Source organism: Prionailurus bengalensis, chromosome A1 (assembly GCF_016509475.1).
Source record: "Prionailurus bengalensis isolate Pbe53 chromosome A1, Fcat_Pben_1.1_paternal_pri, whole genome shotgun sequence".
Taxonomy (NCBI): domain Eukaryota; kingdom Metazoa; phylum Chordata; class Mammalia; order Carnivora; family Felidae; genus Prionailurus; species Prionailurus bengalensis.
Genome location: NC_057343.1, coordinates 231384995 through 231398766, shown reverse-complemented (window position 1 = coordinate 231398766; position 13772 = coordinate 231384995). Strand labels below are relative to the sequence as shown.

General features: G+C 38.6%; 1 protein-coding gene across 2 annotated transcripts in view; it reads right to left on the bottom strand.

The window, feature by feature from the left end:
* The window catches only part of CTNND2 (catenin delta 2), a 940792-nt gene that overhangs the window by 765862 nt on the left and 161158 nt on the right, over nt 1–13772 (bottom strand). The window lies entirely within an intron of this gene.

Sequence of the window (13772 nt, the reverse complement as noted above, 5' to 3'; positions counted from 1 at the left end):
CTTGAATTAATACTTAGGACTACCCGGAATCTCCTATCTCATTTTGTGAGAATTCTAACTGGCCTAAGATTTATGTAAACCCTGGGACCTAACGTTCTTCCAGTCCTCTTTGGCTCTGAGCTCCTGCTTCTGTAGGAAAGACCTCTCCCTTCTCTCAATTACAGCAATAGACCCAGGAGCACACCAGGATGAGACACACATCTTGCTTTCTCTGATTTTATCCATACTTCTTGACATCAGACATTCACCCGTGCTGGGGCATGTGTCCATGCCTGTGGTTTCAGATGACTTTTAAATCACAGCAATACAAATGACCTGATTATCAAGAGTTCTAGACCCATTTGTTTCTTTATTGCTTTATAAAGAGTTTCATTAAGACAAGTGACAGAGGGGGGCACCTGGTGGCTCAGGTAATGATCCCAGGGTTGTGGGATAGAGGCCCCCTGCTGTTGAGCTGCCTACTGAGCATGGAGCCTGTTGAAGATTCTATCTCTCTCTCTCCCTCTGCTCCTCTCCCCTACTCACGCACGCTCTGTCTCTAAGAAAAGAAAAAGAAAAGCGACAGGAAAAATGATCTATATATTCTTCTAGAAAGTTGAAATTTAATATAATTAAGTGTAATCAGGAGCTTCAAAATACCTCTTATCCTGTTTCTTCAGCATTACGTCGCATGTGATATCCTGACCATAAGTAAAACTCTAAAGGCTTATTTATTATGGTTTATCTTCAGCCGCGTATCCTCTTCCTCTCTCACAAACTGCTAAGGGACCAAAGAAACCCCCAGATTTACCTTTGGGTTTCATGAATTCATCCAAAGTTTGAGATTGCATATATGTTTAATTGTCAAACAAAGACTGGTGAAGAGAAATTTATTAAGCAGATATAAACTAATTAGGGAGCACAGAGTTCCATGGGGTTGCACAGTAAATTTATTAACTAACATGTTTGTGCAATTTGTGTTATAATTTGCACACATTCCATCATAACTCTCATATAAGACTCTTCATTTCAGTAGATAATTAAACTTAATTTTGGAGAGATGTTACATGCCTTAGAAGGGTATGTAGTAAGAAAATGCTAGAGGAATTTGAATCAAATGTACTGATGCCAAGGATATCACTTCTCCCACCATATCAAATATTGGCCTAAATCCCATATCCACTTATGAATAAATCCTCAAAACAACATGACCCACTTTACTTCAGGAGCCACTACCAGTTTACTCTGTGCCATGGCAGAAGCTCTGAAAATTTAACTTGTCTTTGAAACTGGCAGAAACGTTTTTAGCCCAGTGATGCCTACTGCCCTTTCGCCAGGTTATCAAAGGTTCATCAAATGTCTTAGCTCAAGTTTTTAACTGGACTCACTACAAAGGCAATAGTTTCTAATGCTACATATTCATAATCAGTCTGTTGATAGACACCAAATTATTTGGAAGTTATGAATACCTTAGACAACTGAGAAAAGACTCTTAGCAGATACAAAAAATCTGCATATATTTAAACTATGCCAATATTTAAAAAATAATTTGCAATATTCATCTTTAGTGATGGAATACTAATTAACAAATTTTATTTACTAACAAGTGAATACCAGACCTCAAAAACATTTAACATGTGGAGGAGACTTGAGTTCATTTAGTTAAACTTTGTATCAAACGTGAGTCCCTGACAGATAATTCATTCAGATTCTCCTTAATTCTAACAACTAAAGGGTTCACTATTTCTTTCTTTGAATTTCTGGGCAGTTCTGATTTTAATTGTTGTTTTAGGTAATATTACAGCACATAGTCTTTCCAACTTTTTTCATATCCCCGTTTCCTAGGATTGCCATATCTTAGTTTCATATCCTGGTCAGAAAAAGAATAAAATAGGGGTGCCTGAGTGGCTTAGTTGGTTAAGTGTCTGACTATTGATCTCAGCTCAGATCTTGAAATCAGGGTCATGAGTTCAAGCCCCATGTTGGGCTACGCACCGGTGCGGAGAGGAGAGGAAAGAAGAGAAGGAAAGAGAAGAGAAAACCAAAAAGAAAAGACAAGAAGAAAAAAGAAAAATGATAATATATTTTGGGCATCCTATGGAAAGGCAATGAATGAAGTTGGCAGCAAAAGGCCCACCCAGAGCCACCCAAGGCTACAGGCATCAAATAATAGCACATTTACAAGCAGCCATGGTACATTTCTGTGCTGCCACCCACTGGTCAAAGGTCTGCCACTGATCATTGTTTGTTAGCGAATTTCCAGAAGAGACAGAAAAGTGATTAGTTGTACTCCTTGGTACTTCCCTAAATTCGTCATTTGCCAGCATCATTGAGGAGATTTCTTCCATGTTTGAAAGTCTCCACCTTTTGAACCCATTCTCAGGGTAGACTTGCAATAAAATTGGTCATTAACTCTAGCAATATGAACCCCAAGCCTGACCATTTTATTTGGGCCTTCCAAATATTTCAAGAGTTACCTGTCATTGAATTATTCCTTTTCAGCTTCAAGTTGCTTAAGTTTGCAACTAACGATCATGTCTGGTACAAAACTGAATCTGCTATCTGCCAGTTTTGATCCTTTATTCTAATTCTCTTCTCAGTTGGATAACATCTGTCTAATAAAAGTTTTCTCGTTCCCCATACCAAATATTTAGAGGCAGCTCATACCAACCTCCTTCCCACTCCAAGACAGTTCATCAGTGTTTCTCCCATCTGACGCCCCACATCACTTGCCTTCTAGACTCTTCACAGGCCTTGGTGCTGCCCCAGGGAATGCTGGGGCTTACAACAACTCATGTTTAGGAGCTTATTGTGTCTACTCTATAAACACACTGCAAATATTTTTAAATGTATTATTTAAATATTTTAATATTTATGATCCTGTAGAATATAGAATAACATATGCTATAGAATGGTTTGCCATGTGTCACTAGGCTCTGGGCTAGCACTTCATTTCAAAGAGTGACCTCTGCCCACAGGGATAACTATAAAAAAAAAAAGACATACAAGAACAAGGATGTGGGGGCGCCTCGTGTGGGCAGCTCGGTAAATTAAGCTTCTGACTCTTGATATTGGTTCAGGTCATGACCCTGGGGTTGTGGGACTGAGCCCCACATCAGGCTCCAAACTCAGCATGGAGTTTGCTTGGGATTCTCCCTCTCCCTCCCTCTACCCCTCCTCCACTCACATGTACTCTCTCTCTCTCTGTCTCTCTCTCTGTCTCTCTCTCTGTCTCTCTCTCTTTGCAAGGTTTTTTTTTTTAATAAAAAAATAAAAACACTGATTGAAGAAACTGAAACCCTAACAGGTATTTTATTAACAAGTAAGCAAAGCATTCAGTTTTCAGCTAAAATGGAACAGAAAAAAACCAAAATAATAAGTCAATTAATGAACGCGTACTCTCCACACAAAGACACTGGATTCATTCTCTGTGTCGGGCACTACTGTTCTTGGGCAGCAAAGCAATAGTAAGCGGGGGGGGGGGGGGGGAGACCCAGCCACAAACCTATTTCAGAAATTAACTGATTAGTCAGTTCTCAGAAAAAGAATTACAATTTTTATTATTACTATCATTATTTTAGTAGCAATATGCATGTAATACTAAAATATTTCATTGACATTAAATCAAGTGACAACAGCGTGAGAAGGGTTGAAAAGCTCTCAGGATGATAATTTCTTTTTTTTTTTAATGTTGATTCATTTTTGAGAGAAATAGAGAGAGAGAGAGAGAGCGCATGAGTGGGCGAGGGGCAGAGAGAGAGAGTGACAGAACCTGAAGCAGGCTGCAGGCTCCAGGCTCCAAGCTGTCAGCACAGAGCCCGATGCAGGGCTGGAACCCATGAACCAAGAGATCACGACCTGAGCCGAAGTCGGAAGCTCAACGACTGAGCCACCCAGGCAATCCTCGGTATGGTAATTTCTTATCTTGGGTCTCCATAAAGAGACCTTATTCCTGCAGTATTATTAAAGCCATGTTTTTAGAAGGCATGCCCAAAGAGGGCTGAGATGCCATTCGTGATACGTGAGGGCTCCCCAAGTAGAAAGAATTTACACTCTAGATTATTAATTTTCAGCATAAACAGTCTCTCGTTTTGACAGGAGGTCTACAGAAGGTAGGCAGGTGGCTGACAAGTATTTGAACCCCAGGGTATCATTTATTCGAAGTGTCTGTGTTCACTAACGGGGGGCTCCGGACACAGCCGATCTCTTGTCTGGGCAGAGGTGAGAGTACCGGTGCTGACCTACAGGACCACAACTGCACTTAAAAGTTTCACAACAACTCAAAGATTGAAATGCCCTTGGATGACACCTCGGAGTTCTGCTTCCCAAAACAGGGCAGACAGCAGCACCAAACTGCACGCGGGATTGCTCGTCTTTGCCTACAACTATGACATGATCTTAGATTGAATTCAATGTAATCCTAATTTTTTTTTTAATTTTTTTTAACGTTTATTTTTGAGACAGAGAGAGACAGAGCATGAACGGGGGAGGGGCAGAGAAAGAGGGAGACACAGAATCGGAAGCAGGCTCCAGGCTCTGAGCCATCAGCCCAGAGCCCGACGTGGGGCTCGAACTCACGGACCACGAGATTGTGACCTGAGCTGAAGTCGGACGCTTAACCGACTGAGCCACCCAGGCGCCCCAATGTAATTCTAATTTTTAATTCTGAACATAACTCCTGCACCTAGCAGACCCTCCAGGATACCCATCTAAGCTGTAAAATGCACCCCCAGGTAACATCTATTGACTGCTGAACGCAGCTCTTAGAACTGGCTACTAAATGCTAAGGATTACCTGTCCTAAGCGACTTTTGTTTGTTTGTTTTGGTCTTGTTGAGTCCTTCTGTCTCCTAGTAATTACGCAAGTGGTCCAGCTACTTCTGGAGATGCTGCGAAGAATGTAAAAATCAGAACTTGTCATCAAGGAGGAGGATGCTGATCTTCAGTTTTTTTTATGGCAGCAGGCCATGGAGCCAGCTCATTTAGAGCCTGGGGCATGAACCTGCACATTTTCCTTTAATGACTGCAGCTGAATGACAGCAACTTGAACATGATCGATGGGCTGCCGCGGGCGTGTTTACCTGTGTCACTGATGCATGCTAGAGAAAACTTCCGTCCACACCACTGATTCTTGGAAACAGGAATGTTCAATGAAAAGAAAGCTGTGGTATTGAGCTCACAGTTCTTGTTTCATACCACATTTTCTCTACACACATTAACAATGAGGTGCGTAAATTCCTTGAATTTTTTTTTAACATTTATTTTTGGGAGACTGAGAGAGACAGAGCGTGAGTGGGGAGAGGAACAGAGAGAGAGGGAGAGACACAGAATCCGAAGCAGGCTCCAGGCTCTGAGCTGTCAGCACAGAGTCTGTCAAGGGGTTCGAATCCACAAACCGTGAGATTATGACCTGAGCCCAAGTCGACGCTTAACCAACTGAGCCACCTAGGCGTGTGAATTCCTTTTGTTTAGAATCTCATTCATGATTCCTTCAGATTGCAAAAATATATTGCAGATCAAATTGATGTGAAGTTATCTGCCTCTCTTTTCCTAGTTAAATGAGAGCGAAGCAGGCAGGGGCATCATTTAACCTGACCTCAGCAAACTTTGTCCATAGAGAAATGTTTTTTTTGGGAGAAATATTAGACAATATATTGAAGCCCATTATTATACCTGAATTGAGAGAGAATGCAGTACAGTGAAAAGAGCACTGGATTCAGAATAAAACAAGCTAATTTTCTCATTTCAATTCTATGGCAATTTCTTATATGGCTTTAGGTAAGCAAATTAAATACCATTTTAAAGTGAGTTTCTTTGGTCATCAACAGAAGACACTGGATGAAATAATTACTAGAGTAACAGTCATTACTTACAGATCTCTTTTACATAAAGAGTTAACAGAAGTATGTCATTTATATTTTATAAAAAATATGTACATTTTAATGAAATGTAGTGTCTAACCTTTTAAAAACATTTTTGTGATTTTGAGATACTATTTAACAATGTTTTCTTGTCCTATCATAAGTTATATGTTTATCTTTACTGTTTCCACCATATTTGGTTCAGTTGTTCTGAATACTGAACATGTTTCCCCCATTTGTTCCCTCTAGAATATTCCGCCTGTTAATTTCCTACTTTGCAAACCCTGTACAAGGGCACTGACTAATACCCCTGGAGCTCCTGCTTTGTAAGTCCTGCCTGTGGCTCTTATCAGTAACTAATTATGACATATTTTCCCAGTGAGTTTGTAAGGGTCTTTAAAGTCTTTCTCAAAACTTTGCTCCAGGCAGGTTCTGTCAAAGTAGACCCAATGATTTATGTACAAGGAAGTGTGACATGGCATTTTTGTTTCATTCTGAGAAAATTGAATCAACCTAGGAGATCAACAAAGATGGAAAGGTTCAATAAAATTATAATGTTAACTCACAGTGTATCTGTTTAGGTTTTAATACAATAGTGATATGAAAAATAGTCTTACTATAATATTAAGTATACGAGGAAGTATAAAAAAATTTATAAAGGAAAATAAAAATGTATAAATAATTATATATTCATATAAAAATCTTAGAAGGGCCCTTCCCAAATATTTGCAACAATCTCTAGCTGCAATATGACTCCCAAATAAAATTTTTATCTTCATTCCTTTCTGAGTTTTTAAACTTTTTAACAATGTGTATGAATTACTTTATAATGGAAAATTCATAGAAACTTTATAAAATATCATATTAAAATATTCAATGTGATTTCACATATGAATATTTAGCAATGAATTCTAATGATAAATATAAAAGAGGCATTAGAAAAGCACTATAATGTCATGTTACAAAACCCCACATATTAAAAGCTTGCCTTCTTTTTTTAAATTTTTCTTAATGTTTTTATTTATTTTTGAGACAGAGAGAGACAGAGCATGAGCAGGGGACGGGCAGAGAGAGAGGGAGACACAGAATCTGAAGCAGGCTCCAGGCTCCCAGCTGTCAGCACAGAGCCCAATGTGGGGCTCGAACTCACAGACTGTGAGATCATGACCTGAGCTGAAGTCAGACGCCTTACCGACTGAGCCACCCAGGCGCCCCTAAGAGCTTATCTTCTAATTTAGCATATAAAAGTTTAGTCCATTTTTACTTTTCCCATCATAGCCTCCAGTCCCTGAAAAACCCAACTCCTAATAGCTTCAAAGGGAACAGAACAGACAGCATCCAAACGAATTAATTCTTAGAATTTGGGGTGATTAAAAAGGTAGATAAGTATACGTGTGTGTTGAGAAGCATTACAAAGTCAAATTTTAAGGGAAAAATTCAAAATAACTTACAGGCAAGAACAGAATACACACAAAAGAGCATGGCAGGCAGGAGGAGGAAGGGAGGGAGATGACCCATCCACACTTCCAGAATATTCACCAGTGACTAGAACTCCTAGCGCCAATTCCCAAGACCTTAGACAAGCGGTTTAGGACACTCGTTGCTCCGCTCTCTCAGGCTTCAGTCATCATTTTTGCGATGTAACAGATCCAGGATCCACAAAGAAATAGACTGTTTCATACCCAGCAAGTTCCATTAACCCCCTGCCACCTGACCACTCCCCTTCCTTCCTACCTGGAGCTCCACACTGCTACATACACCACTTAATTTCCTTCTTTAGGTTGCTGCGAATCTAAACACCTAGTCTGGTCAGCCTGTCTGCACCATGTCTGTGCATGTGATATCCATCCACAAGGCTTTCTGATCCTTGCTGACTCCAGGATCTGCCCTTCCTTCTTCCAAACCACACCCTCTACCAGGACCCAGATCTGTAGACTCCTGGCTTGCAACTTCATAGCGCAGTTCACATCTCGAAAAAGGTCATGACTGTTCCTACCATGGTTTATGTTCTAACAATGAAAGCAAGGGGGAAAATATGCTTTCTCCCCCCATTTTCAATCTACATCTGGCTTGAAACAAGAAATAAATTCAAAATCATCGAGCAATTCTCATTTTAATTTTAATATATGGAAAGAGTTCCACTTGTGGCACTTTGATACATAGAATTCTTTTTCCTCTGACTACATGAATATAAAGTTCACTAGTCTTTGCAGATAATCCTTCCCTATCTTCTTGACCTTTCCTAAAGGTGTTTTAATTTCCTCTTTTTCATGGATGATAATTGTGTCATTACTTTCATAAGATGCTTTCCCAAGACGTAGTTTGGAAAGCGATTAATCATCACAGGTCATTTTTCACATCATGTTATCAGAAACTACTGTTCCACATTACAGTAACACTACCAATGCTGAAAGACTTGGCAATGACATGTGGCACAGGACAAAGACTAATTAAAGGAGGATTTTATAATGTGCTCTTTCCCAGTCATATGCTTTTTATACAGAGCTAATGGAATTTAAAAATTATAAATAGAGGCGCCTGGGTGGCTCAGTCAGTTGATCGTCCGACTTCGGCTCAGGTCATGACCTCGCAGTTCGTGAGTTCGAGCCCCGTGTCGGGCTCTGTGCTGACAGCTCGGAGCCTGGAGCCTGCTTCCGATTCTGTGTCTCCCTCTCTCGCTACCCCTCCCCCACTCTCTCGCTCTCTTTCAAAAATAAATACACATTAAAAAAAATTTTTTTTAATTATAAATAAAAGAAACTAAATAAAAATAAAGGCATGCTACCCTCACCATGAGTCAATGTAAAATATCAAGATTTCTTTAGATTCTGTGTAAGAAGAATGTTTTAAAATGCTTGTTTCGTGCCTTCACAGGACATACCATGTATAAAGTACTCTGTGCAGTAGCTTTGCCCATAGTGGGAGGTCAGAAGTGTCTTCACTCCTACTTTCCCCTCTATTAAAAATAATAACAAAAGTGATTAAAAGCAAGAAATCTTCTGTTTTGCCACCTAGAAAATAATCAGTATTTGAAATAATGGTACCAAAAATTTCCTCTAAAATCAAGAACATGATTGCAATCCTTGTGCAAAGTAAAAACAAAAAACCAAAAACAAAACAAAAAAATAAACAAGAGAAATTGCTGTAGCAATAGTGTCTAGGGTTATAAATACTGTCAAGTTAAGGAATGTTCTTATTAGTATAAATTACTTGGAGTTTTTAAGTAAATTGACTAGAGAGTTTCCTTAAATTTTTGTCTATAAGTTTTTAAATATTTTAAACATTTCTATATATGTTTGTCTTCTAACTTCACTGCTAAATAGTAGAAGTCAGAGTTCAGATTTGTGTATCACCCAGGGAAGGTTAGTTCTAAGCACAGTGTTGGCATTTGATAAACACTACTGAAAAATACAATGAAATGTGACACTGGCATATACTGTTATATGCCTACAATTTCTATGTAACCTATTCATTTTTAAATGAATTTCACTGGTTGAATTATTACAAAAAACACATTTATCTGAGTCATAATTTACAAAGATCAATGAACTATATGAGTTCTAAAGGTCTTTAAAATGCCCCGTAATTTTCTAGCTTATACAAGAAGACTATTTAGATGCCAGCGTTGGAATTGTGTGATGATCAAATGAAACAACAGTTACCTGAAGGAAAAGAAATATTCTTTTGAAATGAATATATTTTTAGGAAAGTCATGGTTTTCTTAAGAGCACAGGAGTACCATGTTGATTTAAGGCAAAATACAAAGACAAGGTTACATAGTGTAAACGAATATAAATTCTTATCTGATTGTGCAGACCAGCACTGTGACAATTAAAAACAATGAAAACACACGGGCGAACACCAGGACTACTCCTCTTAGGCAACCACAAGCGAACATTATTGTGCTTCTCACAGTCACACCCCTCCACATGGGCGACGCGAGCACTGTCCCTTCTCCTGGAGACCACTGTCCTGGCATTGTCATGACTCCCCACCACCTTTCCCAGAGTCAAAAAAATTTTGCTCTCTTTTCTCATTTTGATCTCATCTCGAAGAGTCACAACCTAGGTCTAAACATTAACAATCATGACTTTCTAATTCTTGATTTTGAGCACACAGCTCTCAAGCTATCACCATCTGCACACTCACTGCGAATGCATTGTCACTAACAATTTCTCTTTCCCCGCTTCCACTCTATGTCACTTCCAAGATCCATTGTTATAATGGCTGTCTTGCATCCCTCATCTCCAATGCCTCCCCTCCCCACCTCTGCTTAGCCCAGCTCACTCCAAACAAGTCCAACTCAAACAAGATGACTGTGCTCATCTGAAGAGAGGGGAAGAAATACCGCAGTTTCCAACACCAAGCCATCGGGTGACCTGAGACCATGTACTTTGCCTCTTTTCCATTCTCATGGATGAACTGTCTTTGTTCAAAAGCCATTCTTTTCTCTGACGCACTAGATCCATTCACTCTCATCTACCCAGTAACTTTTCCCCCTCTTATTTCCCCCCCTTTCAAGCATCATAAATTTCACTTCCTATAAGTCACTGCCATCATCATAGGGATACCTACCATCCTTAAAAAAGAATCCCTTGATTGTTCTCACCCCTTTAAGACACCCCACGTTTGGGGCTGCTATATATAATGAATGGGTACCGATCACCCCCTCTAAGTTATGTATCCAAATCACATGAACGAAGTCATCACATGCTTGTCCTCCACCCACCCCCCTCCTCTTCTGATGAAGGATGCTTGTTTACAGGAGAGGAAATAGGAATTAGGTCCCTCTCTCTTAATGCCCCATAGAGAAACTTGATAACTTGGAAATGAGACAGATGTGTCTGAAATACAGAAAATTACCCATAGAGTATAACATAAATCATGGTTCTATTTATGTTAATATGAAAGTGTAAAATTTACCAGCTAAAAGCAATCAAGATGGGAAATTAGAACAAAGAAATAAATCAATGAACACCTTTTCATGGAGTAACCCATGACTGCTTGGGTTCAAGGTCTCTAGGACTCAGATTACAAATATCTTAGTCATGCCATACATGTCATGTGGACACATTTCATGACACAGGGCTTGGCATGACTTAAGTTCATTCTATGGTTATAAACCAGAATTTATTTCTATGCAATGTTAACTGCCCGTCTAAAAACTTACATTATTACTCTCCATAACAACTTATTCCAATAAACTGTCAAACTGAGTGTTCTTTATACATGTATTTCTTTCATCGTTATTGTACTTTGCATATATAAAGTGCTCAATACATTTAATGAATGAGTAAATAAATTATGCAACCTATCACTTGGCAGTGAGCTCAGAATATATGCCTGCTGTGATAAAGAATGACTTCTCTCCTGCAGAACTGATGTCCAAGGAGACAGCACTGGGGTAGCACATAAGAGTGATGCCATAAAATTTCTTCCTTCAAACTTTCTAACTTAATAAATGGGACTTTTAGTCAGGAAAGCTATTTCCCATTAGCACCAAAGAGGACCAGGCAAGCAATAGTCAAATGAACATATTTATAAATGTTATGTACATAATTATTAAAAATCATAAAAGACATTTAATGGCCAAAGTCAGTTTTCTTTCATCTCAGCTAATTTTTTTTTTTTCAGATATATTTAACTTAGCTTTGGCTCCATAGATAATAGCCTAGACCTCAGGAAAAGAAATGATGCAAACCTTAAAAATAATTTAGGACGAAAATCTTCAGTGAAGAAAAAAATTTCTTGTTTGCACCAGGCCACCCAAGGAAGTCCATGGACCTGGCTGCTGGTGGATCTGGCCTTAACATGGGCACATGCTGCCCACAGGACCTGATGATGCCTGAGCCTCTGATGCGGAGGCTTCCAGATCCTCTACTCGGCTTCCAGGACAGACTCTCACACCTGTTCACATTAGTTTCCTGCCACAAAGAATCTAACCTTTGCCATCCAAAAATGAACGCTGGACTTATTTTAATTATTTGAAAACACTCTTCACAATAAGTTTTTATTAAATCCTCATCAAGGATTTGGAGAGGCCATGTTATTTATAGCAATGTATTTTTGCTTCAAGAAGCTCATCCACTCTCTCGACTACAAACATCACTATCTCAGCAGAAGTAGCATCTCCTAGTATCCAACTAATATCTATTCCAATCTCCCAATTCTTTCTCTCATTTTTGATTGTCTTCCCTATACTCTACCTCCATCTAATCGGAAACACATATGGTAACCAATGTTGATAGTTTGATTTATTTCCTCCTACACTTTTCTAGATGTTCATAAACATAAACAAAAATATTTATTATGTTGTTTTTTAAAGTCCTCACAGAATTTTTCAAAGATATAATATATAGCTCCAACTCATTTTACTAATAACTACATAAAAAGGATATAGCTTTTATATAAAAGATACACCTTGGGGAAACCGGGTGGCTCAGTTGGTTAAGCATACGACTTCGGCTCAGGTCATGATCTCGCGGTTCATGAGTTTGAGCCGCGCATCGGGCTCTGTACTGATAGCTCAGAGCGTGGAACCTGCTTTGGATTCTGTGTCTCTCTCTCTCTCTCTCTCTGCCCCTCCTCCAGTCACTCATGCTCTCTCACTCTCTCTCTCAAAAATAAACATTAAAAAAGATACACCTTGTTTTTCAACTTATCATTATTGTTCTATTTTTTCTATCCTAGATAATTTTTCAATAAACACCCATATACATAAAACCTTATGATCTAGGTCACCCATTTCTATACTATCTATGTCTAGGCACAACAAATCAAAGGCTACTGAACACTATAAATGCCAATTCATAGCAACATTTCATTTTAACAAAGGTTACAGCAATACACATTTCCATATGAAGAGACAAAGAATGTGAATTTCCTCAAACCTTAACCCTTAGGTAGATTACAATATATACTATTTTTTAATGTTTGTCTGTTTGGTAGATTAAAGAAAATCATTTCTATCTTGAATTTTATATCCCTGATCAGTAGAGTATAAAACATTTGCATGTATTCATTGGTCTTTTGCATTTTTCTTCTGTGAATTGCTGTTCATATTTTTTGCCTAGTTTTCTATTCTGTATTTCTTTTTCTCTCATCAACATTAGGAAGCATTAAGATACTAACTGTATCAACACTTCATATTTTTGGCACATATTTTCTCTTGGCCTATTTTTTCTACGATTTTATGTTGAATGTGTCCTTGTGTTTCTGAACCCTCAGTTATGTCCTACAGAGAGAACATTTTGGACCCACTGGACACTATAGTGATGAGTATGTTTGGTAAGGTAAAATCTCTCTACCAAAAATTTCCTTGTAACTCTCATATACTTATCCTTCCCATGTAATTTTTACAATAGTTTATTCCAGTTTGTCAAAGAGACAATCAGCTGTAAGATCCTTATTACCATAGCCTAAAGTTTATACCTTTATTGGAGAAAGTGATATTATTATGGATCATAGCATACCTTGCCATTTATTCCTAATTACTTTATGTCTTCTGATAAAATGCTATACTTTTCATCAGACAGGTCTTGTCATTTTCTTGTTCAGTTTGTTCCTCCTGTTTTATATTTTGTCACTAGTCCAATGTTACTGGCCCAAAGACTTCCAGATCATACCTGAGTAAGAAACCGTGGCATAGACCAACTTTAACAAAGCACTATCTTGAGTATGGGAACTGGCATGAACCTTCGTTCCTTTCTTCAATTACTCCTTAAAAAGAGTCAGCACGCTCATGAGTGTGCTTTTGGTAGCAAACTCATCAAGGAATACGGCCTGTGCCTCAATTTCCTGCTTACAGACCATTTTCAAAAACCAGATTATCCAATTACTCTATTCAACTTTGCTTTGTGTACCCACTTAGTCATACACTTCCTGACCCGAGGGCACACTTTGACTGAGAGCATCATCGATCCCTTCTGTCAAT